This window comes from Lissotriton helveticus, chromosome 12, assembly GCF_964261635.1.
Source record: "Lissotriton helveticus chromosome 12, aLisHel1.1, whole genome shotgun sequence".
Lineage (NCBI taxonomy): Eukaryota > Metazoa > Chordata > Amphibia > Caudata > Salamandridae > Lissotriton > Lissotriton helveticus.
In genome coordinates this window covers 557,497,299-557,524,788 of record NC_136073.1, presented here as the reverse complement: position 1 = coordinate 557,524,788, position 27,490 = coordinate 557,497,299, and the positions used below count along the sequence as shown (strand labels likewise).

At 42.3% G+C, this 27,490-nt stretch overlaps 2 protein-coding genes and 1 long non-coding RNA gene across 3 annotated transcripts in view; 1 reads left to right on the top strand and 2 right to left on the bottom strand.

Moving 5' to 3' along the window:
* The window catches only part of LOC144798761 (uncharacterized), a 1,691,129-nt gene that overhangs the window by 53,965 nt on the left and 1,609,674 nt on the right, over positions 1-27,490 (top strand). Inside the window, exon 2 of the mRNA XM_078669781.1 lies at positions 3,446-3,553. The gene's annotated coding sequence lies outside the window, so the exon portion shown is untranslated. The remainder of the gene's footprint in view (positions 1-3,445; positions 3,554-27,490) is intronic.
* The window catches only part of SMPD3 (sphingomyelin phosphodiesterase 3), a 1,033,773-nt gene that overhangs the window by 523,185 nt on the left and 483,098 nt on the right, over positions 1-27,490 (bottom strand). The window lies entirely within an intron of this gene.
* LOC144799423 (uncharacterized) lies at positions 7,619-9,640 on the bottom strand. The gene is made up of 5 exons (XR_013603816.1): positions 9,505-9,640; positions 9,064-9,153; positions 8,592-8,691; positions 8,164-8,263; positions 7,619-7,695 (listed from the first exon to the last, which is right to left on the bottom strand). It is a non-coding gene; the product is annotated as an uncharacterized LOC144799423 (long non-coding RNA).

Here is a 27,490-nt window from a genome sequence, read left to right as displayed (position 1 = left end):
AAAAAACGAAAGCTGTGCATTTGCATGCACAAAGCGGCAGGCACCGCACGGTGCCTGCCGCTTCGTGCACGCAAAGGCAGGGGGGTACCATAGGTACCCCCCATGTGCACCCCCCACGCAACCTTCACCCAGGGGGCCCGCAACGGGCCCCCAAAGTGATTGTCCGTATGCTCTTCCACGGCGGAAAAGCCGCCGCGGAAAAGCATGACTTTCCCTACATCCTAATATGGCTGGCGGTGTCTGATAGACACCGCCTGCCATGTTAGTGCTTTTCCGCCGTGGTCGCCTTCCGACCGCGGCGGAAAAGCGGCGGACAGATTGTGAGACCCACCAGCCATCCTGATTTGGCGGTGGGTCTTTCAGGCCTCCTCGGCGGATTTCCTGCACACTCCGGGCCGGCGGTGGCTTCCGCCGGCCCGGAGTAAGCGGAAAATCTGCCATCATAATGACCCCCTAAATGTGTTTTGTACCCTGGAAGTTCAACTTAGCTCCTGATAATCATTTTGCTAATTGGGCCAATAATAGATATATGTAATATTTTCTTACCCTATGTGTGCAGCTTTTAGCAAACCACTGTAAACCGCTAGTGTAACTATTTACCCATTTGAAGATCTTCCAATTCGATTAATCTGAGAGAGATTAGTTTATGAGGGAACCCGATAAGAATGGAATCTGTGACAACAAGTTGTGCATAGATGTCAGCAGCAAGTCATTACCCCAAGAACTTCCTTACAAGGCTGAACAACTGATCCTCTACACATTTTGGATGCAGACATTGTTATCAATATTCAGAATACTGGCCCAAAAAAATGAGAGTTCTCAACAGAAATGTATAGATTTTATATTTTCGGTGTGTGAAACACATGATCAAAAAGTAATCAGTTTGGGTGTGACTGTTCCACTACTTTGCACGACTTTAAACACAACAGTTTAGACAATTTGTGCTTTATTACTTAGCAATGGACCAACAAATTGCTACAAAAAATCCGCAGCCTTTTTAACCATTTTCCTTTATGCGGTGTAAGATGCCCTCAGCCCTCTCTAGCCTCTTTACCCCAACCTTCTCTCGCTTTAAATAATGGAGATAGTTATTACGTACTCCTGCTTTTCTTTGGCTGAAAATTTCAGCTTGACGCACATGTGCTGATGGATAGGAGGCTACAAAACTCTGGCAAGCCCTGGGAAAGTCATAGAAGAGCAGACTGGAGGCTTCCCTCAGAAAGCTACAAATTCAGCAGCTCAGACACGGCTAATATGAAGTACAGCAGAGTGAAGGAACTGGAGATACCATTTCAAAAAGCGGACTTAAATCACTGATGTACTGAAACATATTTTTATCATTATTTTGTATTAGTGTTAGGCCCTCCGGTTTCTAATTTTTAAGGCTAAATACACATAGATACAGAGGAAAAGCAGATGTTTACTTTCTGTATTTATTTACTAAAGTGGCAAAAATTAAAAAAGTGAATAGATGGTAGGACTTTAATTATACCAAGGGATCTAGTAATGGCAGTGATACGCAGGCTACAATTCAACTCCCAAAATAACAAGCATTTGCAATGCAATAGGTATCGCATTTGTTAAAGTTAGAGCTGTTCGCGTTAAAAATTACAATGTTTTTTACTTTTGCTTTTTTATACCAAAGGCAATAGTGCTATGTAAACATAATTACTCAACTGCAAATTAACAAACATAAGTAAAAAACATTGTCATTTTCAACACAGACAGCTCTAACTTTAACAAATGCGAGACATTTCAGAATGGATTTTTCGCATATGTACCAGCTCTATAAACCCCGGAGAGCGCTGAAAAGGAGTGAGGACAGTAAGGTAAGAAAAAGAGAACATTTTACTAGCGCAACAGCTCAAGCCCCTTGAGGCAATTCAGATCGCAGTGCGCTATATGAAAAGTATACTGTGAAGTGTTGCATTTTGTGCTGTACTGTGCTGTCACACCACTGGTTGAAAATACTGCTGTAAGAAAATAACCACATTCCCGCCCCGTGAAAGCAGGGCCGGACTGGCCGTAGCGAGCACTGGGCAATCCCCCGGTGTGCCGCACAGGTGGGGGGTCGGCTTGGGGCCCCTCGGGCCGTTTTTGTTACAGGGCGGTGTCTGCAGCATAGCTGCAAAATCGGCCCTGCAACAAAATCGGCTGAAAACCGGCCCCGGCAAAGAGCTCGGCGGCACCCACAACCCCTCAGGGGGAGGGGGGGCCAGATGAGCACTTTGGCAGGGCCGGTTTTAGATCCCAGTACAGCCCTGCGTGAAAGTCTGGATAGCGAGAGGGGCTTCCACAGGAAACATCCCCCAGAACTCCCCATATGACAGCACTTCTTTAACACTGTCAATAGACTTCTCTTTTTTTGAGTGGATACATTCACTTGCCGAACACCTGTTTGTGGTTGCTCTATTCCAATCCCGCACATGCCCTTCCTCGGGCACATTGTTGTGTATATTACCACAGTTGTGACTGTCCCAGTGGGTCGTCGGGTTTCTATAGGCGACCCCCGTGTACAGCGGAGTGTTTGCACGACACATGTGTGAATCCGAGGGGGTTCCTGTCTGCTCCACATGTCCTCGAGTGCCTGGTGGCTCTGTGTGATGACACATTGTGGCAGTCTAGTGTATACATTTTGTGTGCATAAGCCCTCTCTGTATCTGCTCGGAATAGGTTGTGTCCTGTTTGCTGGAATTGCTGGCTGTGCTGTTTTTGTGTGTGTGTGCGCACCACTGTGCATATGTTTATGCACCTGTGTGGGTGTGTCACGGCCCCTGTCTGACTGTATATATACATGTCTTGTCTGTGTGCACACTTCCTGCTGGGTGTGTGGTGCATGGATTTGATACGAAACGCTTACTTACTGATATCCGATCTCAGGGAATCCACGTGGCTCTATATTCATTATTATTTATTTATTACAAATGCATCACCACTGCAGGGTGTTTCATGGGCAAATTAACTGCGTTCATTGGCACAAGTGTGCGTGCAGCACAGTCTGCAGTGTTTAAATTGCCCCAGACCCATGACCTCTGTTCCTTGACCCCGGAGGACTCCAGTTTGGGACTGGTGAACTTTGGGTCAGACGTGAAGCCCCTAGTGCAGAGTACTGCTGCTGTGGTTTCTTAGCGCATCGGGCACCAAGTGTGGCAGTGAACGGGGGAGTGTATTAGTGTATACCGGAAGAAGCTGCAGTCTTAGATTTTACCCCAGTGTATGGAGGGAGGATGTTTGGGCATTTAAACCGGTTGTGACTAGGATATGGGAATATGTGGTTTATGGGTATGGGAATATATGGTAACAGTGTATTTAAATTTGACTGATGTCTGGAAAGAGGTAGACTCGCATGTGTTATGTGCTGCTGGGCATCACTCAGCCGGTCACCCTGTGTAGCGCTGCCCTCATCCAGCCAGCCTTGCTAAGCACTCTCTCCTTCCACCCACAGGACACCTACAAGCTGCCGCACCGCTTGATCGAGAAGAAGAGGTGGGACCGGATTAATGAGTGCATCGCTCAGCTGAAGGACCTCCTCCCGGAGCACCTGAAGCTCAGGGTAAGCGCCTCGAGGGAGGGGGCGAGGCTCGCCTAGCGCTTCGCGTGACTTCGGTGAAATGTTCCAGAACAGCCAATGTGCGCAATGCGTTTCTAGCGAGGGACTGGCCTGTGCCCTTTCTGACCCCAAATACCACTCCCCCAACCATGTAAACACGTCCCCGCTCGGACAAGTCACAGGCTACAGCCATCAGGGTGGCGTGTGCCCCACCCAAGCCTTTATTCAGGTGGAGGAAGCGAGAGAGGCCCGAAAGGAGCCGCAGTTTAATAACAACGCTTGAATGGAGTGCTCTGGTGTTAAATTGTGAATCTTGAAACTAGTCCTAGGAACAGGGGATCTCAGCTAGACCACAATGTGTGCGCCCACTGGTGCGTCAGAGGCTAGAGCCCTTACCTGGGAGCACGCAGGAAGAAAAAAATAGATAATCCTGAGTTTTAGGAACCACGTAAACAAGTGCAGCGTGCTAGCGCGCCACATCAAGCCATGAGGTTTTAATTGTTGCGACCGTGTCTGGGCACGATAATTGAAACCACATGGCGGCGGTGTGCGTAATAGACACCAATAGGCCATGGGCGGAGCAATGTGCCCACCTTTGGCCAATTGCGTGCTGTCTTTCATAAAAAGACGCATGCAAAGGCCAATAGCGTGGGCCAAAAGGAAAAGCACACGCATGTGCATGTGCGATTCCTAGGTCCGTTTTGAAACCCCCTCCAAGATCTCTCTCGCTGCGCGAGTTAAGCGGCACACTGCAACGCTAGGTGCGAGACCTAGAAATGAAAACATGTCAGCCACATCTTCCTCTTTTCACTGAACAATACAATTAGTACAAAAACCAAATGAATACAGAGAACAATGTCAAAAAATAAATACCATAAAACCAGAAGCACTAATTAATGTTAAGTGAACGACCCCAGAGTGAACACACTTCCATTGACATATTTGCGATTCAAGTCATTTGGGAACAATTTGGAAATATTCCAGAAATACTGTCGAGGTTTTATGAACCTACTTGAGAACCATTAAATTGTTTAATAGTAACACATGATTTGCGGTTCTTAAAATGACAAAAGGGTGAGATGTGTACTTTTTACAAACAAGATAATGTTATAGTATAAGCAAATAGACATATGTAACAAATTATTCATGAGGTGAACCTAACGTTTTAAAAGTGGACTGGAATTGTTGATGCGAGGAAACAGAGATTTCTATTATTACTTTTCGATGATATCAGGCATTCGGTTTCTGATTGCCTTTCTTTATTTATGTGCAAAGGTAGTATGAAATGGACGTAAGTGAAAAGAAACAGGATTCGAATAGTTGCAAACCTCCTAGTAACGGCAGTGATAATCCGGTTCCAGCTACAGTCCACCTCCCAAGATGAATTTGAGTAAATACAAGCTGTATCTTCGTCTTTTCCAAGAACAATACAATTAGAAAAACATTAAATGGATAAATAACGAGAACACTGCCAAAACATAAATACCCCGAAAGCAGGAACACGAATTAATATTATTTGATTGATCACAGAGTGAACAAACTTCCAGCGGCATATTTTTTAATTCAGGTCATGCGGGAATAGTTTCAAAATGTTTCAGAAAGACCATAGAGTTTTTAAGATGAAACATTTAATTCAAACACGTTATTACATTATAATAACCTTTTAAATTGAAATCTACACCACCCAGTAGAAATATGTAACAATTTATTTCAGAAAGGGCACTTAACGTCAGAGAATATGATATGGATACTGACGTTTACCTGTGTTAATACCACATACCTCTAAGCAGCAATACCTGAGGATTAAACATTGTGAATGCCCCCACATTGCCTTGAGTAAAGCCATTATCATTATATTAGCCAATCAACAAAGAAATCAGTTCAGCAAGAGCCAGGAGGGTTTTTGTGGAAACTTAACACTGACGGCAGTGATGCCAAATGTTACGCACCCGCTGTACATGTGCTGACCCTAAGAGAACACAAAAGAACAGTGTCAAAGGCAATGGCCTGAAAATATGAGTACAAACCGTTCTGGATGGTCTGTAGCCTGCATTTACTTTGCTTTCCTGCCATATCGGATAGTTTATCAACACTACTGGGCCACAGGGATCTTTACTGAGGAAAACACAGGTCCTGGTTTTCCACCAGTTTTGAACACACGGGTTCTCAGTGGCAAGGACACTGCTTTCGAGAAGAATCCAGTGCTGAGCAGGGTCCGTGATGTTACGGCGCCTTATTATTTTACTATTTTACTATTTGCTGTGGGGCAAAGAACAAGAATTGGTGTTCAAAGGCAGATTATGATGGTTTAATGTCATCTTTGCTGATTTCTCCTCGTCTGTGACAATGTCTAAAAACGATCTGCCAAATCTAGCCTCTGATTTCCATTGTTCTCTCTTTGGTGAGAAGGTGCATCATCGCTTTCACAAAGCTATGACTTCCAACCCCAAGGGAAAGGTGTGGCGCAGCGGCCAGAACGGCTGACTCCGAGTGCAGGACTCACAGTTCGATCCCTGGCGCCAGTTGCAGATCAGCTCAGCACCTTGTGACTCTGGGCAATAGCTCACTTAATCTCCCTGACGGCCCCAGCACCTGCATATACTTAGGGGTGATAAGTTTGTACTTTACAATTATGAAATGATTATTATTTATGGTGGCTGTTATCTGCTCGCCACGGGAGGCCTAATCAGTCATCTCCCTCACTCTACACATTGTCAGATTTAAGAACACCTTCACTATTTTCATCCAACAAGCAGATGCTCGTTAGATGTTACCTGCTATTTTGAAACCAGTAATGTCTTCGTGGCACCTATAGCGTAGTACATGCGCTCCCTGATACTTGCTGAAAGGACACAATTCCTGTGCACGGAAAGCTTTTACTGTCACTGGGGACCGGAGGTGCTTGACACTTTGTTTTCAGAGATTGCTCTAATGGCTTTTACATTTATAAATTGCAATCTTCTTATTTCATAGCTTTTCATTCCATATAACTATACTTTCAAAACTGAGGGGCATAATATCAAGAATGGGCGTTGCATTATCGCCGCTTTTATCGGCAGGAAACTGCCGATAAAGCGGTGATAATGGGCTTGATAATATGCTCTATGAATTCCAATCGAAGCCCATGTTAGATGTAAAGACATCTAACATGGGCTTCGATTGAAATTCATAGAGCATATTATCAAGCCCATTATCGCCGCTTTATCGGCAGTTTCCTGCCAATAAAAGCGGCGATATTGCAACGCCCATTCTTGATAATATGCCCCTAAGTTCCTTTGGCTCCTGCTACCATCTTCTTCTGTGAATGCCTATTATCGCATCCCTGGTTATCATAATCTCATCTTTGGCACCAGTCCGTCACTTTTACTGAATTACAAAGGCTCTAGTGCCTTCACTTATTGACATCACAAACGAGCAAAGAGCGGGCATACCTAGTGGCGGGCTTTAGGCTGGATACACTAGTGTAAGGAAATTGCCTTTATTGCACGGTCACCACCACTTTTTGCTAGACGTTGCTGTTTTTCGACTCTGTCGTATACGGGGTCCTGCTGTCTAGGTTCATGTGCATGTACTCTGACTCCTCAAAGTGTGTGTACAATTGGGTAATCCCTGATTGGCATATTTAATGTATTTTGGAAAAAGGGGACCCCTATATATTATAGTTCTACTTGCTATACATAGGGAAGAAACAAGACATTTGAAAAAGGTCTATAGCCAAGTAGTACAGATTATTTTTTAGATTTTAATATTCGAATATTTAGGTATATTAACATATATCGTCCAACTGTAGAAAAACCATTCAAAAAAATGTATTTATCTGATATTAAATTTTATTAATGATTTGTGTTTTACATACGAAAAATGTTTATATATCTTTTTGTTGATTTTTTGTATATTTCTCTTTTTTTGTCACATTAGCAATTTATGAAGGACACTACAGTGTTAAAGTGATTGATATTATACATAACATTCGTATATTTACATATTTAACTAAATTCATGAAAAATTTTAAAAACATAAACACAGACGATAGAAGACATAATCAAAAAACTAAAAGAATTCAGCAATTGAGTTGAAGGCAATACGGTAGATAACACTACGCGCGTTTCGGCTCTTGGGCCTTCTTCAGGTGACCGTCTATTGCTCTATAGGGTATGAAAAGAGAACGTACATCACTCTTATTATATAACAAATTTATATACAGGTTTATATACAGGAGGACAGGAGAAACAAAACATTTCTTCGTGAACTTATTTGACTAATTTATATACAGTAATTCTAATCTATATACAGTGAATATGTATGTACAGTGAGACAACCTAGAACCTTTGAAGACAGCACACAAGGTATACATATAAAACAGTGACAGTAAATGTTATGTACACTAATGATGAGACATCTCTTGAATCAAAGACATCGCAAAGTGAGGTGGGCATTAAGTAGCTCTATCTTTGCTTAGACTATCAAGATGTGCAGTCTGTTATTTAACTGAAAATCTATATGATTGTAGGCTTCTCACGTTGTTACTAGGGTAAATGGTGGAATAATCGATAGAGCCACTGATAATATAGGATGATCATATAACTGGATATAGTTAATTAAAGTATACTTACAGCAGGGCAAATTGATAAACCCAGACTGGATGTATGACTGCAGTGAATACAGAACAGCTGCAGAATGGAGGAGTTGTTCAATTATAAGGATGCAGGATATCTAGAGATGGAAGATGTATCGATATAATATTTGAATACCATTGGGGATTAATACAATTATTAGACTAGAGCCATAGAGGCCATCACTACCTAGACATTAAGAGTCTATGATTAGAGTGGAATAGTTTAGTGAGAAGTGATACATGACTTTTTATGGGTGGAAATCGCTGCATAGACTACCAAAGTGTGGAGTCTGATATTTAACTGAAACTCTGTATGGTTGTTGACTTCTCATATTATTACAAAGGTAAATAGTCGGATGATCGGTAAAACCACTAATGCTGAAGGAAAATCTTAAGGCTGGATGTAATTGAATAAAGTGTACTTACATCAGGACAAATAGGTAGACTCAGACTGGATGTATGGCAGCAGTGAAAATAAACCAGCCTCAGAATCGAAAAGTTGTTCAGGTACAAAGATACGGGATATCTAGAGGTGAAAAATATATCTATGTACTATTTAAATACCATTAGGAGATGATACAAAAGTGGAACTACAACCATAAAGACCGCTACTTCCTAGATATTGGGAGTCAGTGATTAGGCAGTCACAGTTTAGTGTGAAATAATACATGACTCTTTATACGTGGAGGTGCAACCAACTTATTTATCTGGCATAAGGAGAGGTCCATTTATGGTATTTAAATGAAATGGATTCATATGTCAGACAAATGTAAAGGAATGATGGAAGAAGGGGGTAGTTGTACTATTTCTTGACACTATAACGGTATCGATTTGTACTATACCTACAACTTACTAAATGAACACAGAGACAACAAATGTGTATATAATTAATTTGTACCTGAATGTTTACGTCTTCATATGTCGTAAACGTAGTTGGCAAAGAAGCATAGCAGTGATTCTATATCGTCTTTGGTAGTCTGAGGATGAGCTAAATAAAGAGAAGGGGGGGGCTGTTGACTGGCGAAGCAGTGATCAATAACGATAGCTCATAATTTGTGAAAAAAACACGTAAGTTAACTGAATAATATAGATTACCTTAAGAGTGATGCTCTGTTATATTTCAAACATAGTGAGTCTGGCCATTGTTTTAGCGGTATTGGCAACAAGACTATTGGAAGCAAAGAAGGAGAAAGAGTGTTTGTAAGAGACGTACAATAAGAAATTCAATGCCACGCTCTTGTATGTTGCTTATATATAAGAGAGAGTGGTAGTTCAATAATCTTTGCATGTGTACCTAAATAAGTAGCTTGACTCGAAATATGGACGGGTGACAAATTACCTTGTAATTATGATTCTCGTGTTTTCCAGGAGTTCGGATCTGATATAGGTGTACTGATTGTTGCAGAAACCGTAACTGTAACACAGAAATAGTAGGGATCAGGTCGCGTAAATTATAACAATACACCATATACATGGTAATGTTTATTCTATTGTGAGACTAAATTCAGTGACTGGTACGTATTTGCTCTGCTAATATCAGGACAATTTCCGCTTCCTTTTTTTTTAGAGAACAAATGTCCGGAACCTCGGTGGTGATATGCGTGATAGTTAAATGTTATTTTGATCGAGATACGCGGTCAAAGTCTAACGTGGGTTCGGATTTCAGTATTGAAGCAAGTGACAATTTCCGCTTCCTTTTTTTTAAAGAACAAATACCCGGAGCCTCGTTGGTGATATGCGTGATAGTTAAATGTTATTTTGACCGAGATGCGCGGTCAAAGTCTAACGTGGGTTCCGATTTCAATATTGGAGCAAGCGTGGTTATCGCTTAAACATTTCTGTTTTTGAATCCGTAAACTCATTGGTAATGTGCGCGGTAATTAAATATTGTTTGACCAAAATGAGAGGTCAAAGTGTAGTAAGGGTTCTGTGCATAGTTTTCGCTTAAGCATATATGCTAGCGGTAATTTAATGTTGTGCCTGAATAGGGTGAACGAAATAAGTTTCGCTAGATGGTAAAAACAGATAACGTCTGTAGCAGCATGTCTTCTTAAGGATATGCGGCATAAGTTTACAATCTAAAAATAAACATTCCTAGGTTAGCGTTTTTACCTGAGGGTAGTTAGTTCGTGGCGAGGAACTCCCGGTATTCTTGCATCGGCTGTGTGTGAGCAAGGCAGTCGGATTTAAAAGACATGCAGCTCAAAACGCCCTGTTTAAATAGAGGTCAGGTGTGTATGCCTGACGATGAAAAAAGTAAAAAGGGATAACAGACTCTAGAAGTTGCTTAGTAGAGGTAGAAAAGGGAACCATTTAAGTGAAGATTTTTACTTGAAACAGATTTCTGGGCATAATCTTAAATGCGATCAGATATTCATTGAGGACGGTATATTATGCAGCTATAGAATCGCCTGATCCCAGGGAATTTCTAAATTTAAGCCGTCATTCACAGTGTTAAATATAAATATATAATATACCTCACGTTTTTGCCTTATTTTATTACAGCAGAGCCCTGCTGTTGGGGAGATTTTTTCTAGTATGTACCAGCGCATGTCGTCTGGTGAGTGTTGGTTTTCTAAATAATGACATACTAGAGGTGCCGTTGTTTTTTGAGTGCGTATTGCCGATCTATGTTCAGTGAGCCTTGTATGTAAAGATCGTGAAGTCTCTCCCACATAAGCTTTGTCGCATGGGCACAGTACTATATATACAACATTTGTACTTTTACAGTTCGTGATGTATTTATTTTCAATTGTTGTACCTTTGTGACTAAACGATCTGTTCTCTATTGCCATGGGACATGATTTACAAGTGCCACATCTGAAGTTACCTTGAACTGGCTGTAAGTCTGTAATGGTGCGTTGTATTGGTTGTTTCTGTTGTGGCATGCGGGATCTTACTATAAGGTCCTTGAGATTTTTATTTTTACGATAGGCAAACATAGGTTTAGGTATAGTCTCTTTGGTTTGCTGATTGATGTTTAGTAAATGCCACTGAGAGCATATGATCTGTCGGATTTTATCGTTAAGGACAGAGTGTCTAGTGACAAATACTAGATTCTGATCTTTTGTTTTTGTATTTCCAGTGAGTAGGTGTTGTCTGTCGTAGAAGCGAGCTCGCTTACAGGCCTGTCTGATGATTCTATGTGGGTATCCACGATTTTCAAATTTGATTTTCATTTCTTCCGCTCTGCGATCATAATCTGCAATTTTGGTACAATTGCGACGAAGTCGCAAAAACTGGCCAAAGGGGATTGCATTTCTCTGAGTAAGGGGGTGGAAACTAGTATGATGTAAAATGGTGTTACGTGCAGTGGGTTTTGTATATAAATCCACATACAGTTGTTTTGTGTCATGTTTTATCATGATATCCAGAAATTCAATCTCTACATTGCTGTGGTGAGAAGTGAAGTGAAGATTTTCGTCACAGAGGTTAAGCCACTGTATAAACTCAGCCAGTCTATCCGTGTCATCATTCCATAGAAATATGATGTCATCTATGTATCGTGACCATAGTGACACTGTTTCAAAAAATGGGGCCTCTTCTTTGAAGACAAATTGCTGTTCGAAGAAAGCCACATAGATGTTCGCTATAGTGGGAGCACAGGAAGCCCCCATGCTGACTCCCTTTGTTTGTTTATAGAGAGTACCTTGAAATTCAAAAATATTTTCTTTAAGAACAATGGTCAAACAGTCTAGGATAAACTTGCTATTACATTCGACTTGATAGGCTTCAATAAACCAGGCAGTTGCACACAAGGCCCCTTCATATGGGATGTTAGAATATAGACTTTCCACATCTAGTGTGACTAGCCATTGTGTGTCTGCATTATATGGAGTATCTTCAAGGAGGTTGATAATTTGGCTAGTGTCTTTTACATATCCTGGTATTAGATGTATGTAAGGGCACAGGATAGCGTCCAGGTATTTTGAGATGGGCTCAGTAACTGAGCCAATAGTATTTACAATTGGTCTCAGTGGGGGGTTCAAGGCATTTTTGTGCACCTTTGGGGTGCCATAGATGCAAGCCAGTTTTGGAAATTCTACATTGAGGTATTCATACTCTTTGTGACAAATAATGTCATCATTGTATGCTCGAATGGTAAGGCGTTCAATTTTGTTTTTGATGATATTAGTTGTATTTCTTGAGATTTTAGAGTAGAATCTTGTGTCGTTTAGCATGTTTTCAATCTTTGTAATATAGTTATCTGTGTCTAGAATAGCTATTCCTCCGCCTTTGTCACAGCATTTTACAGTGACAGTAGTGTTGTTTTTTAATTGATTGATAGCTTGGTATTCATCATATGTAACATTAAATGGTGTCCTAGGTACATATTTGGTTGCGTGTAGGAATTTGCTATAAACTACTTTTTCAAAAATGCCAACCTCAGGAGGCACTTGATCCAGCGCTGGCGTGAATACTGATTTGGGAGCTAATCCTGTTTTGTTATTTTCAAAGGTATTGGTTTGATTATTTTGAAAGAAGAACTTCAGTCTCACTTTACGAAAAAAAGTCTTTAGATCTATAAACAATTCAAATTTGTTTATGCCTGCATGGGGAACAAACGATAGTCCCTTTGTTAGGAGAGACATGGTGGAATCGTTTAGTGTCATCCTACTAAGATTGAAAATTGGGACGGTTTCTAGGGTCTCCAGTATTTCGCATTCCTTGTCTCTAGGTATTGGTTGGTATTGTTTTGAGGTCCCTGGTATTGTTGGGGATATTGGGCTTGTGGTTGATATTGTATTGGTTGTTGAAACATGGGTTGTTGATGTTGTTGGATAGGTGGTTGAAACATTGTTTGTTGGTACTGTTGTTGATTGTATGTTTGGTATCTGGGTCTCCAGTTGTTCCTGTAATTGTTGCGTCTCCCTAAAAAAGGACGTCTGTTTTGTCTAGATATGAAACCTTGTCCTCTAGTATCAGAGGAATAGGAACCGTCTTCGCTCCCTGAGTTGGACAAGTTAGAAAATGTGGTGACTTGTCTGTTATAAGTAGAATTAGGTTGGTTAGGGAGAATGTCACCATTGTCATCTGTTTGTGCATAAAAGCCATCTGCAAGATATGGATATATACGTTCTTTGCTGAAAAATCGTATGTCTTTTTGTAGCTTGTCTGCTTTGCGTTAAATCAAATAATCACTATATGAACATAGTTCTTTGTCAATATCATCCAGCGCTTTTTTGGCATCGGTTAGTGAGGGTAAGGATTTAATTTTTGATTCTAGCTCTTCTATCTCTTTAAGTAAGTCTAATATGAGCTGTTTTGCTGTCTCTACGATCAGCATCATGTGGTCTCTTGAGCAGCGATTCGCGATCTGTGACCATTTTTCTAGAAACTCTTTAATGTGGGTGAATAATCCCGGTATATTTTTTACTTGAAGGCCTTGCGGTATTATGCCTGCTTTTAGATAATGTAGCATATATTCACCGTGGAGTTCTATACGTTTAGTTTTTTTCTTAAGGGCTAGAAGTTTTATTAATTCAGAATTATCCTCTCTTTCATTTGTTGTTCTGTTGTCAAATGAGACTGATGAACCTACCATAGACATAAAATCAGCATCACTAAATCCAAATGTTTTAAGGGAAGCCATGATTTCTGTCGTGACTAGTAAGTAAGTTAGAGCCTGAAAGATGATTTATACAAATAGTTGTGACTGTTCTACATATAATTGCTGTCAAAGGTTGTCTATACTGTACATACAAAAGAAGAAATGAAACTATGAGTAGCTAAATATTAGAAATCTAGACATACACCAGATAGATAAAAACATATGTATATATATACACACTTGATATGGTAGACACGCTAGCACATCCCCTCATAGAGCAGGCTATGAGTTTTACAAATATTTTGGAAAAAGGGGACCCCTATATATTATAGTTCTACTTGCTATACATAGGGAAGAAACAAGACATTTGAAAAAGGTCTATAGCCAAGTAGTACAGATTATTTTTTAGATTTTAATATTCGAATATTTAGGTATATTAACATATATCGTCCAACTGTAGAAAAACCATTCAAAAAAATGTATTTATCTGATATTAAATTTTATTAATGATTTGTGTTTTACATACGAAAAATGTTTATATATCTTTTTGTTGATTTTTTGTATATTTCTCTTTTTTTGTCACATTAGCAATTTATGAAGGACACTACAGTGTTAAAGTGATTGATATTATACATAACATTCGTATATTTACATATTTAACTAAATTCATGAAAAATTTAAAAAACATAAACACAGACGATAGAAGACATAATCAAAAAACTAAAAGAATTCAGCAATTGAGTTGAAGGCAATACGGTAGATAACACTACGCGCGTTTCGGCTCTTGGGCCTTCTTCAGGTGACCGTCTATTGCTCTATAGGGTATGAAAAGAGAACGTACATCACTCTTATTATATAACAAATTTATATACAGGTTTATATACAGGTTTATATACAGGAGGACAGGAGAAACAAAACATTTCTTCGTGAACTTATTTGACTAATTTATATACAGTAATTCTAATCTATATACAGTGAATATGTATGTACAGTGAGACAACCTAGAACCTTTTTTTTGAATGGTTTTTCTACAGTTGGACGATATATGTTAATATACCTAAATATTCGAATATTAAAATCTAAAAAATAATCTGTACTACTTGGCTATAGACCTTTTTCAAATGTCTGGCATATTTAATGTACCCATAAGTCCCTAGAATATGGCACAAGAGTTAGACAGGGCAAGTAAGTTACAATGTTGCTAGTGGACTGCAGCATTTAATTGTGCCAACACTACAGTGACAACGTAAATACATGGTTTTAGGTCTGATATTGCTGCCTAATTGGGCAGCTTTTAAACTGTCAAACTCGTCATGACAAAATAACCCCTTTGCCGGCTCAGACTTTTGTTTTTACTATCTGTAAGTCACCCCTAAGTCAAGCCTTATTAGCCCAGAAGGCAGGGTGCCTGATATTAAAAAGATGGACATTTACATTTAAACTTTACACTCCCTGGCAGTTAAAATTTTAATTTTCATTGTAGCAGGACTGGTGGCCCCATTGGCTAACATGGAGTTACACTAGACCACACACTAAGTGCTGACTTGCATTTGGGACTACCAAACATAGTACTCCAATGTATCAAATTAATGGTTACATTGAACCCGACTTAATGCTGAAGTCGGATTTAAAGTAACATTTAAAGCAAAGGTGACTTTAGAAAGTCCCACATTTGTGCCTAAAACGGATGTTGCCCCTTTCTGATTGTCTCGAACAGATTGCAACTTGAGACAGCCTACTTTTCTCCTGCTAAGAGGTGTGAAGTACCCCAGGAATGAGGAACAAAGAGACCATTAGGTGAGCAGAGTTGTGACCTCCAGCAGGATGGATAGAGGGCTGTGGCCGCAGATGGCTCAGCTTCAAAGTGGTTAACGCTCCAATAGCCAAATGTGAATCACACTACAGCCTGTGCTTCCTTTTGTGTAGGTAGACAGGCTGTCATCTCCTCTAGAGAGGGGAACCTGTTGCAGAACCAGTTTTCCAGAAGGAATGTCTCATTATGCTGGGTACATCCAAGGGTGTGTCTAGGGCTCCTCACAGGGGAAGAAGGCCTTATGCCATCATCGATTTGGGTACAGAAGGATATAATGGGATTGTTTGGTGACCAAACCCCCAGGAAGTGATGTAAAGTGAGAAGAGTTGCCTCGTGGGAACTTTTGCCCAATTGGCTATTGAGTCCTCCCATCCCACTACATAAAGATGGCGTAGAAGACACAATCCAGACCTCAGATCACTATTGGACTAGAAAGAAGACAGAACAAGCATCTGCAATGCAATAGGTCTCACATTTAAACAAGTTTGAGCTATTGGCATTGTAAATGGTAATACCTTTTATTTATGTTTTGGTTTTTAAAATAAAAGGCATTGCCATTTACAATGCCAGTACCTTAAACTCTTGCAAATGCGAGACCTATTGCATTTCAAATATTTGAAGGCATCCCTGAGTTGCCCCCTTCTGTCTCCCATGCCCCTGACGAGCTCCCCGTTTGCTACGAGTTAAATGAACAAGCCAGTGATCACAACTGCCTACAAGAGACCCCCCCTGCAGTAAGAGAAACTCATGAAAGAAAAAAATAGAGGTTACAGACTAAAGAAGACGCACCGTGTAACAACCGAAGTAAGGAGGTTACAAATTAAGACAAGGCAGTACTAAGGAGGGACTAACAGGCCTAATAACGACTCAGAAGCCAACATTTACGAAGGACAATGACACAAGCCAATGACAAATGTGGGCAGAGTGGACGGGGTTTCAAGTACATACTCCAATACAGCATGGCTCGCAGAGCAGCGCATGCGCTGCCCAGCCTCGACCTAAATAGGACTGCTCTACTGCTCCCTGGACCCAGCAAAGAGAGGTCGCACCAAAGAATGGACTGCACCTGATGCACCTGAGAGACCCGCAAAGAAGACAATGCCTGCTGTGTCCAATTGTGGAAAAGAGTACAACTTGTGTCAGGACTGAAGAAGTGACTTCAAGGGCTAGTTGGCTAGCCTCCTGTTAAGCTTCAGGACCACTTAAAGCTAAGGAAACCTGCACCCCTTGTGAGCACAGCTGCCCAGCCACACCTGACCACCACCGGGTACCAAAGTGCTTACTGGAAGATTGAGTTCTGACCTTTCCAAGGTGTTCCCAAGTCTGTGGGACCTGTGGTTAAAGTTGAAGTGGACCCTGGTGCCCAGAAAAAAAATGTGCTTATCCGTCAGCAATCGCTAAGACTGTTGTAACTGGGAGACCAGTTGACCAATGGTGATTGGGGATGCACTGTATTTCCCTGCTGTATCATGGGAGATTGAGTCCTGAGGCTGGAGGCGACCCCTGATACTAGTGGATACCAGGGTGGGTCCAGGAACACTCACCACATCTCTTGAACATCCTCCGCAGCTTCAGCATCCTCAGCATGCTATATTCCCAGCATCAGTACCACTTCTTTTCTGGACTCTGGTAAGGGAAAGAAGTGCACTGAGTGTCTCCCTGGACCTAAGTTATCTCTGTGACTGGCCCCAATCCGTTGTGGCCCTTCCAAGAGAATATTTGTAGTTGTTCTTGCCCATTGGGTAAGAACTTACTAAGCTGATTACAATGGTTTATTGCATTTTAAGGAATATGCTTACCTTTGAAAAATCATTTCTCCAGTTTCCCAGAATGGATTTTAGTTGTTTTAGTGTCTATTTGAAGATAACAAATGTACCCTATTTTTGTAAATTGTCTCTGTCATGTTTCTTACTTATTTACTTTTTTGGTAGTTCTAAATGCTTTACACTTGTTCCTTTGATTAAGCCTAACTGCTATGTGCCACATCTGCCTAGGAATGAACTAAGGGTTTTCTTAAAGAAACCCAAGTAGACCTGATAATGTGACGTTATTACATGGCGAAGTCTCACAACCACACTACAGAATAATTCACTTTGATACAACCAGGATGGGGAGTTTCAGTTGAATTGATGATGTAAGAGCCACCAAATTGTTAGTGATTTACTTCTTTTGAAAAGTTCAAACTGAAGTGCTCCTTTGTCCTCATACTATGCACCTTTGCCCTTATACAAAGAACTTTGTCCTCTTACAGGTAAATCAGTCACAGAAGAGGGCATATGTCTTTGCAGACACCAAGTAATAGTTATGAAAAAGCATTTCCTTAGTCAGTGTGAAAAGTACGACAGTATTATAGGTGGATAAAATGTTTCAACCATAAGGATCCTCACCAACGCCGGTGGCAGGATACTAACCACCACACAAATGCAAAAGCATCACTAAGGTAATACAAAGAGGATACAGTGGCATAAGCTAATGTACAAAACAGTACAATAAAAGCTGCACAGTGAGACGAGGTGATGCATGACTCTCTCATCCTTTGTTCCAGGCTGTAATTTAAATATGTGAGCATCATCTAGTAAAGACTCCTTTTGCATGGAAACACTAAGACAGCATGTCAGGTCCCATCCCTTTCTACCTTTTGAAAGCAACTGAGGATACTACTCTTTCAAAGTCCCCTCGTACACTGCCTAATCCTCCCCCTGGATTTTGAGGGTTCCATAATTCATGGCCTATGCTTCTCCAAGGTGCCTGTTCTATGGTTATGCTCCTGCAGTGACTCTGTCTCCATTGTGGATGTGGCCATCAGGCCGGACTGGCCGTAGCAGGCACCGGGTGTTTTTCCAGATGGGCCGGAAGGGTGGGACCGGTTTTGGACCCGTGGGGTGCAGTTTTGTTTCTGGGGGCCGCTTTTGCAGAAGTGCTGCAATATCAGCCCCTGTAACAAAAGTGGGAGCGATGCTTCTTACCAGCGCTGGCCCCCCGTATTGTAATGTTGCATAATTGTTTTATGCTTATCACACCATCACAGTGCACAAAGTCATCAAGCCGCCTGACTCTGCTCTCATATTTGTTGTATCTGTTTCCTGACCAAATTTAATCCCGTCCCTAGTACTTTGTAACCTGTAATATTTCTGTTTGTTCAACCTTTGGTACATTCTGCTCTGCTAAATACTGTATATCTCGGTGACTAATTTTATGATGTCCCATGTAATTTTATATGTCAGTGTAAATCACTGATTTGAATACTGCTCAGAAGATCGCAAATACAAATCGTACATTTACAACACAAATGGAAGAAACCAGTTGCAATGCATTAGTATGTACTGCACAGAACAAAATATCTGAAATGGGGGTGTTTCAGAATTGTTCCTATAAAACCGTTACCAAGCCTTGCCAGTTGCATAAACCATCCTGTAGGTAACGTATTCTAATCCCAGTAAAATAGCATAGCTTTCTGCAGAGATATGTTTTTACCCAGTTGATCACAAATTTTAATCAGTGCAGACCAACTAAATTTTTAATTCCTGTAAAATGAACTGGGACGTAACGCGTGTAGGCACTTATTATGCTCCTGCTCCCCCACTCCACTTTCCAACCTTGGAAAAGAAAGCACCTTCTGATACTTGACTGAATGGATTTGAAGAATAATAAATATATAAGATATAGCCAAAATGTAAGACCGATATTCGGGCATCACTTCTTTAAGAGGGGAACCTGGAGAGAAGCCCTACATAAATATGAAGGTGGTGACATGTTCTTCTCAAGTTATTCACATCAGGGAAATATAAATCACAGGGCAAATAAGAGAGAACATCTACAAAACTGGATCCAAAAATAATAAGAATAGTACAGGTAAGTAATGGGCCTTAATGGAAATTGTTGCAATAAATCAGCGGCGGCTGCCACCGAGTAGCACGGGTGTGGTGAGACCGGGGGGGGGGGGGATTAAAAAACAAGCATTTACAATGCAATGGTCTCGCCTTTGAAAAAGTTAGAGCTATTGGCATTGTAAATGACAACATTTTTATTTATGTGTTGGTTTTGAAAACAGATAAATAAATGCCATTGTCATTTACAATGCCAATAGCTTAATCTCTCGCAAATGCCACACACAAACCCACACAGAGTCCCACACACATACATACCTACAGAGCCACACACAGAGCCACGCACACAGTCACATATACACACACAGACACACGATCTATCCTACTACCGCCACCTCTCAACACACATGCATTCAAAACATGCACGTGTTCATGTGCTTACTTCTACTTGCAATATTTTTTATATTTTATATAGCTATATGAGTTTGTGCAGGTAGTAGCTTGATATCACATACATATATCAGATATATAATGTGCACTTTCATGAAATATCGCAAACAGATACTTTTGTAAAGACATGCTGCATGTTATACCTAGAGTAACCCACAGATGCCTATATTTGTGTGCGAGTTTGTGTGTAGTAACCACTCTTAGTGTGTGTTTTTACAAACGTGACTAAAGGTATATACACAAATAATGAAATTTAAATATGGGAATAATGTTGCAGCATATATACAAGGCGTAGTAGCCATGTGTGTGACAGTGCATAGTGGGACATGCACTTGAGATACATATTTACGTACTCCGGATTACACGTAAGGCATGCTTTAAACATGCAATGTTATAAAAGTGTTAAAGTTCGTGTAATGAAGGCAACCCATGCATGAACCTAGAGAATTTCGCAGCTCTGTTCGTATCCCACATTATGTTTTTTCTGTGACTCACTCGTAGCACTATAAACCACTGTCTGGTGTGCCAGTATGCAGAGGAGCAAAAAGCCAATACTGTGAAACGTGTCAAACAGGACATGGGTCTACTTGCCAGATATGCTCGAGTCCCTTCAGTACGCGCCCGTATTAACCGCTCGCCCGCCTCTTAGGTGCAGGAGCCTCCGTTAACCACCCCTCCCTCTCGCTTTGGAAGGTAGCTTATTCCCTTTTCCATGAAGGGACCCGATATTCTCGTCCTGCGCTGACTGACTCGTGTACGAATTGCTGAGAGATCATTCGCTAAAGTCACTTGCACCATAAAAGGTCCCCAATCCAACTTTTTTACGTCCTCACCAGCCACTTTTAGCACCCCAGGTGCCCATCGTTAACCATACTTCCCATCTTGACCTGCTAACTTCCGGTTTCTGCGCCGCCACGGCGGGCAATTTGCCACGAACGCTTCCCTGCAGCAGATACTAGCTGTAGTCGACTTGGGCGCGGCTCCGCCAACCGAAACCGTCCGTGTTCGTTTCACAAGCCGATTCCACCAATTGGAAGAAACTTCACGTTGAACTCCAAGAATTGTGACGAATAATAGATCGCCATGCATCAGGATAGCCGGCCATATACCAATCAGCAGATCTACTAGCTGAAGGGGGCGGGCCGATGCCTGAGCAGGGATTTGCGTCCGTTCGTCTGAGAAACGTCCCTCTTGAAATGGGTCCTTTTACCGGCGTTCGTAGAGAAGCAGAGCAGCGAGCGCCATCTTCGAACGGTTCTAGGGGTCCAATTTATCGCAGTATGCGATTAAATACAGCGCTGACCTCACCGACTTACTCTCAAGTTTAAACTCGAATAACACTTTTTAGGTTTCGACCTGGCGAGGGGCACGAAGTGCCACTCCCAGATCGAAAACTATTGTCTACAGTAGGGATGTCGGCACCGCCTCTGCCTCTCATTGGCTAGCTCCATAAATGGAGGCTAGCCATTGGGAGACAGAGGCTGTCAATCGCGCTTTCTCTTGAAAACGCGATTCGGGGGCGTTTCTGGTGCTTTTTTTAAGCCCCGCCCCTTTGTCCCGGGCCGCGCTGCGATTGGCTGCCGGCCCGGGACACCCCCGTGACGTCATTCCCAGGCCGCGCTGTGATTGGCTGCCGGCCGGGACACCCCCGTGACGTCAGCCAATCACAGCGCGGCCCGGGACCTGACTTGTTCCTGGTTGTTTCCTACATACGAATCGCCTTTGAAGAGTTTCATAACAAAACAGGATTTATTAGGACCCTTGGAAGCTGCCATTCAATGAGCTACTGACGGGGTATAGACATTCGTTGAAAAATCATGTTTGCATGGGAAAGGCTGCTTGTCCGTGTACGCCATGCCTTCGTTTAGAAAAGAGAAAAAACGTGAAAACAATTAGAGGGGAATGTTATAGTGGTAGAAGAATTAGAACGAAAGTACTTCGCTTTTACTTATTCTACGCATTTTCGGGTGCGGTGGGGGATTTTTGGTGGGCGTGTGCTTGCTTCTCACTTCTTTTCAATGGCGGTGGGGCTTGTTTTTCAATGTAATCCCCTTCCGTCTCACTAGTAAAGTTCCGTTTGCACTGGGGGTATGCACAGTCCATACTGAGAGGACCCAAAGTGGTCGAACTGCTGTTGAGTCAAGGTCTCCCTGTCGCTTCACGCACTGAGTGCCAGAGGAGGCCGGACACACGCTTGCAAAATTAGGAACAGACTACACATGGCAGGCAACGTGTTGCAATACACACCTCAGATTTGTTTGTGTGTCTTTTAAATTGTCCACAGGTGCCTTCTTTGTCTAGTGCACGCACGATCACCGTAAATGTCTACAACGCGATTGTGAAAAAGGTCAACGTTGTGAAATGTTTATATTTTGTTGATCGGCAGTTGAGCTGCACGTCTATGAACGACTATTTGATCTGTCAGTGGCGAGGAAACCCGGCGATTAGAGAAACCCGCGGTTCACCTTTGGTCGCAGGGCAAGATTGAAACCGCCGTGTGACCTTAGTTGTAAGAAAACAGCGGCACTCGACCCACTAGGCGATGATAAGCCGCTTACCGGGTACACAAACGCAGAGGGTATTCAATGCAGGTGTACCGATCACAATGTGGTCTTTGTCTGCTACAACCGACATTATCTTTCCGTTGCACAGAGCATCTGAAAGTAGATTTCAAATGCCAACGCCTGGGTAGTAGGGTGTGGCTATTTGTAATTGCATCTATATAACGCGAATATGACACTCCCCTCTTCCTACACACCGCACGTGCCTCCTGCTTGAGGAGGATGTAAACATCCCCGTGTTGGAAGCGACATCCAGCTCTGCGTTGGCGTCAACAATTTGATCAGTGCCCCATAATTCCTGAACTAATAGTGTACGAGGCGCTGGCTCAACATGCTTCTATGGTTTACTATTGTGACTGACTGGAAACAAAACCGCCTGCGTTACAGAGAGGGGTATGACTCAAAACACTGCGCTCTCACTATTGTGAACCTTCGGCAAATGTTGTCTGCATACCAGTGTATACTGTCTGATTGTGTGGTCATGTTGATGGTGCATACATGATTATGGACAGTGTGTGGCGTCATACACCTGTACCCTGATTACCTGTATGTGTTTAATTACCTATGGGGGCACATATGTCGTGAGTGCCTAGACGTGTGCACCACTATTATGTGTGCCTGCTTATGTTTTAGCTGCATCAAGTCCTCCTCCCTTCTTGTTCTTGTGTATGTATATGTTGTGGACGCATATAGGTTTAGGCTGATTGTGTGTACACGCGTTGATCTTGTATGATGTTTTGCTTGTGTCAGTGGTGCCTAGTTAGTGGCTGCAGGCACGTGTACTCCACTGGCTTTTGCGTTGTGGTATTTATGTATGTTTGTTGTGGGCTGGATGCATGCACGTGTGGCTGTTTGTTTCTGTGTGCTCGTGCATAGCCTGTACCAGCGCTTTAAGTGGGCCGGGTCCTGTCTGTGCTCAGCACCTACTGTTCTGAAAAGCAGGTGCTGAGCCGGCTCCCTATCAGGCTCTACATTTTTGCCCTCACCCTCTGGATGAATTAATTTTTTTACTCTGCAGAAGTACCAAAAGCGTTGATGCAACTTCAAAGATACTCGTTATAGTTCTTTAACACTCATCAATTCAGAATTGAAGCATTTTTTGATATTCTATACAACGAATCCATAGTTGTTGCTTATTTATCTTATGCAGCTAACAACCACTGGCAAAGCCAATACTCCTGGCTTGTTGTAGGTGTAATGTTACTTGTTGTATTATAGATCTGGATGCAATGACAGAAGCAGCACATTACTAGTCAGGTGGCATACTATGCTAAGCACAGATTTTTACCTTAGCTGTTTTAAGCCACGCCCTAATTACACCAGCCACACTCATTTGAGAGCCACCCCGCCCCCAGTTTTTACCTCCCACTTAAAGCTCTGGCCTGTACGCATTATGCATTTTTGTTAGTTATGTGTAGATCTGTATGAGTGAATGCGCGAGTGAAAGGTATCCTATCTGCACATGTGTATGAATAGTGTGTACACAAGCACGTGCGTGTTGAATGAGCAGTGGTAGGCGCGGGTGTGTGTGCGTGAGAGAGAAACAGATAATGCAAATATTTGCACTAGTCTAAACTCGATAGCACAATAGATGAATCTTTAGAGTTCAATACAGAATTCCTCATTATATGTCGCATGCGTGAATTGATTGATACTTCACACTGCTTGACAGGGTGGCTGGATGAGTGACTGTTCTCCGTGTGCGCAACGTGTCTGTGAAAGAGACTTTGTGCCACCCTTCCTGCCACTGTGTGTGTAAAGCAGTGTGCATGGGAAACGTAAGATGGGTGCTATGTTGTGATATTCATTCATATCCGTCCGCAATGGAGCAATGGCGGGGGGGAGGGGCGGGGGGCATCTCCCACTGGTGCGTTTTGACGAAGATGGTGCTCTGCCACCTCTCTTTATAAGGTTTGGGTTGTCCTCCGAGGAGGTCTGTCTACTTTAGAGCAGTTTTCGTAGCTTCGATGCCGGTTCCATGAGTCAAACTCTCCTCTTGAAATGAAAAACGTGTACCCAGGAGATCTGTGGTAAGTGCACCGACTAGCGTAATGGCATCTGAATGGAAGACAAAAGCTGACGTTTACCGTGCGGGGTTATATACAGGGTCTGTGTTTTATGGCTTTTATACTAACAGATTCGGACTGTGCACGCTCTGGCTATTTATGACACGCTGGCATCAGCTAACGATTAATCAGCAGATACAAGTCCTCAAGAGGTGTTATGAAAAGTCCGCCAGGGTTTAGTTCAGGAGCATTACTGCCGTAACTCGTACTATCACAAAAGATTGGAGAGTGCTGACGATTAGCGTGCGTCACGACCCCTCCTCGAAGGCGGCCCCGATCCCTTCTTGATTTGTTTCCTTCAACCAGGAGGACGCATTTGTTATAATCAGTGCAGTCACTCCTGTAATCTTTGATCTCCCCCAGCGCGGAGACCTGTCAGGGCCGTGGCCAGGCAGAGCCCAGGCAGTTCCCGTGCTCCTGACAGCAGGGCCAAGTCAATTCACATTTCAGAGGCAATCTGTTCCACCTGGCTGGAGAGAGTCAACTGTGTGCAGGGGAATTTGACACTAAACCCCGACCAGAGGCGGCGCCGTCAATAGAAGTAGGAACTTGGCAGCAACAGAAACGTGGCTCTGCAATGTGAAAAACAAGCATTTACAATGCAACGGTTTCGCCTTAGGAAAAGTTTGAGCTATTGGCATTGTAAATGACAAAATTTGTATTTATGTGTTGGTTTTGAAAACAGATAAATAAATGGCATTGTCCTTTACATTGCCAATAGCTCTAACTTTTCCAAAGGCGAAACCGTTGCATTGTAAATGCTTGTTTTTGCCTGGTTCTACGTCATTATCGGCCCAAAAATAATTCTACATACAGTGGACTATTTGCCACGAGTGACTATTTTACGTATGAGAAGTACATTACAACCAAGTCCCTCAACCCACACATTAAGAAACATCGTTTTAGTCTATTTTGCTTAGTTGCCAAGTTTTCAGATTGGTTTCGTGTGACATTTCCATGCTTGCAGTCTACTTATGATGAGTGACATTCAAGGACCAAAATGTTTGATACTTTCTCGCGAGTGAAACAGAGCAAATAAAGTGCATGGAAACGGATCAATATCAGAAATTACAACATTTTGAGTAATAAGAAGCACCCGTGGGAGCACAGGGAGAAGGCTGCGAACGAGCGGCGGAGCTGGCACAGACTGATGAAAAAACAGCCCTGGAAAAAAAAAAAGTAAACGCCCACAATGGCCCACCTCTGAATGACGAAAACAAAGGGAGCGGGGCTTAAAAAACACAGAAGCGCCCACGAATCTGCTCCCAGAATGATTGCCACATATCTCTTCCAATGGCTAGCCTCCATTTATGGAGCTAGCCAATGGAAGAGAGAGGCGGGTTAAAGCCCCATACTGGAGATCAAAATTTCTCGCCTGCGCGACACTGCTTGCGCAGTGAACGCCAGGCTTCGACCTAATAAATTAAAATGTGACTTACCTTGCTGCCGGACTGCCACCTCACCTCGCGTCGTCCTCTGAAGCAGGAAGTATAGGCTCCCCTTAGCCAATCACAATGCTGCAATGCAGTGTTGTGATTGATCTGCAGCATTCTCTTGGAAGAATAATGAGCCTTGCCCAGGCAGTAAAATTGGCAAATGTCTTTCGGCGGAGTTTGGGTGGCTGTCCACGAAGCAACTTAAATCTAATGCTGGAAAGACAGCTACTTTTTTTGGTTCAGAGGCTGAGACACCTTGGTAGTCCTGCTAATGACATTTAAAGGAGGTGGCTAAATGGGGTAAAGGCAAAGTAAGGATGGGATATGGATAAGTGTTTGCCCATAAACAGCTATTTAATAAAATTACAAAAATAATAAAAACCGGAATTCCTCAATAATTCCTTCAAAAATGCCCCGATGTTTTTTTTTTTTTTTTTGCATTTGTTTATTTAATTAGATTCTCAAAGGGAGACAAAAGGACCCCCTCTACATTCGAAAAGCACTATTGCTTTTGTTCCAAAGATCACTAGGAGGAAACGCAGAGGGCTTAGATTCCTACATTTGATCTGCAGAAATGCCTACAACAGAAAAACTGACTGCAACTACATAGCAGAAATTACTACAAACAAATATCTGCATTCAAAGCAGCTGAACAATTGAAACAACTACAACTGAGTAGCGAAAAATGCTACAACTGAATAGAGGAATGGAATTGTGTAAAACCTAATAGCTAGAAATGGCTACTGCAAAGTAGCTGAAATTATTCCAATTGAAGAGTTTAAATGAAAATGAACGAGCTACAATGGAGAGTCCTTGAGTTCACCACAAAAACAGAGGCAGTTTCAAATGGAAAACATCCCCTAATGACCTGATGCGAGTTACTCTCTAAAAAAGAGCTGAACTAACTCACCTTTTCCTGTTCGGTACCTGCCATGGTGGCCAGCGACCCTGTTAGAATCTGGTAGTCCACTATATCAAGTGCAGGGGGCAAAAGTTTTTGTTAGAAACCTGTCACTGATGCTGCCAAATGCCAGGGGTGCTGCAAGTAAGGGTGCCAGGTTTTGATTTTATCTCATGCTTCTTTCCTTTAACACCCTACTCTTACTCTGAATCTCGCTTGTGATTAGTTTTCTCCATTTGTCACGGTCCTGTCTTTGCCTTCCTCCTTGTTTAGGTCGAGCCTATACCATTCCACAAAGAATGGATAGGGTCGAATTTTAGTGAGCAAAATAATTGTCAAACCAACAGCGGATTTTCAACAGTTCACGTGAACAAGCACGCACTTTTCCCCCACAGGCACCATCTGTGCGTCCACATCAAAGCAATCAGCCTCCCTCCCAGCCTCCCTCCCACTGGCATCTGAAGCTTCCCCCAGCATGCGCTCTCCTCCCCTAATTATTCAATTCACTTTCATGGCCCCCAGGCCGTGCATTTCTCTTCCCCCCTCCCCACAGCAATGCCAAGAGCTTGTTTGTGATTGGTGACCCTTGTGCACGATGTTTTGTACAGCTTTGTTTTAATTTATTTTGGGACTCTTGCCTCGGTTTTTGAAAAGCTTATGCACATTGGAGGGCTTTGTTTCTATATGTTTTCTGAAGGTGGCCACTATTTTCGTGAAGAG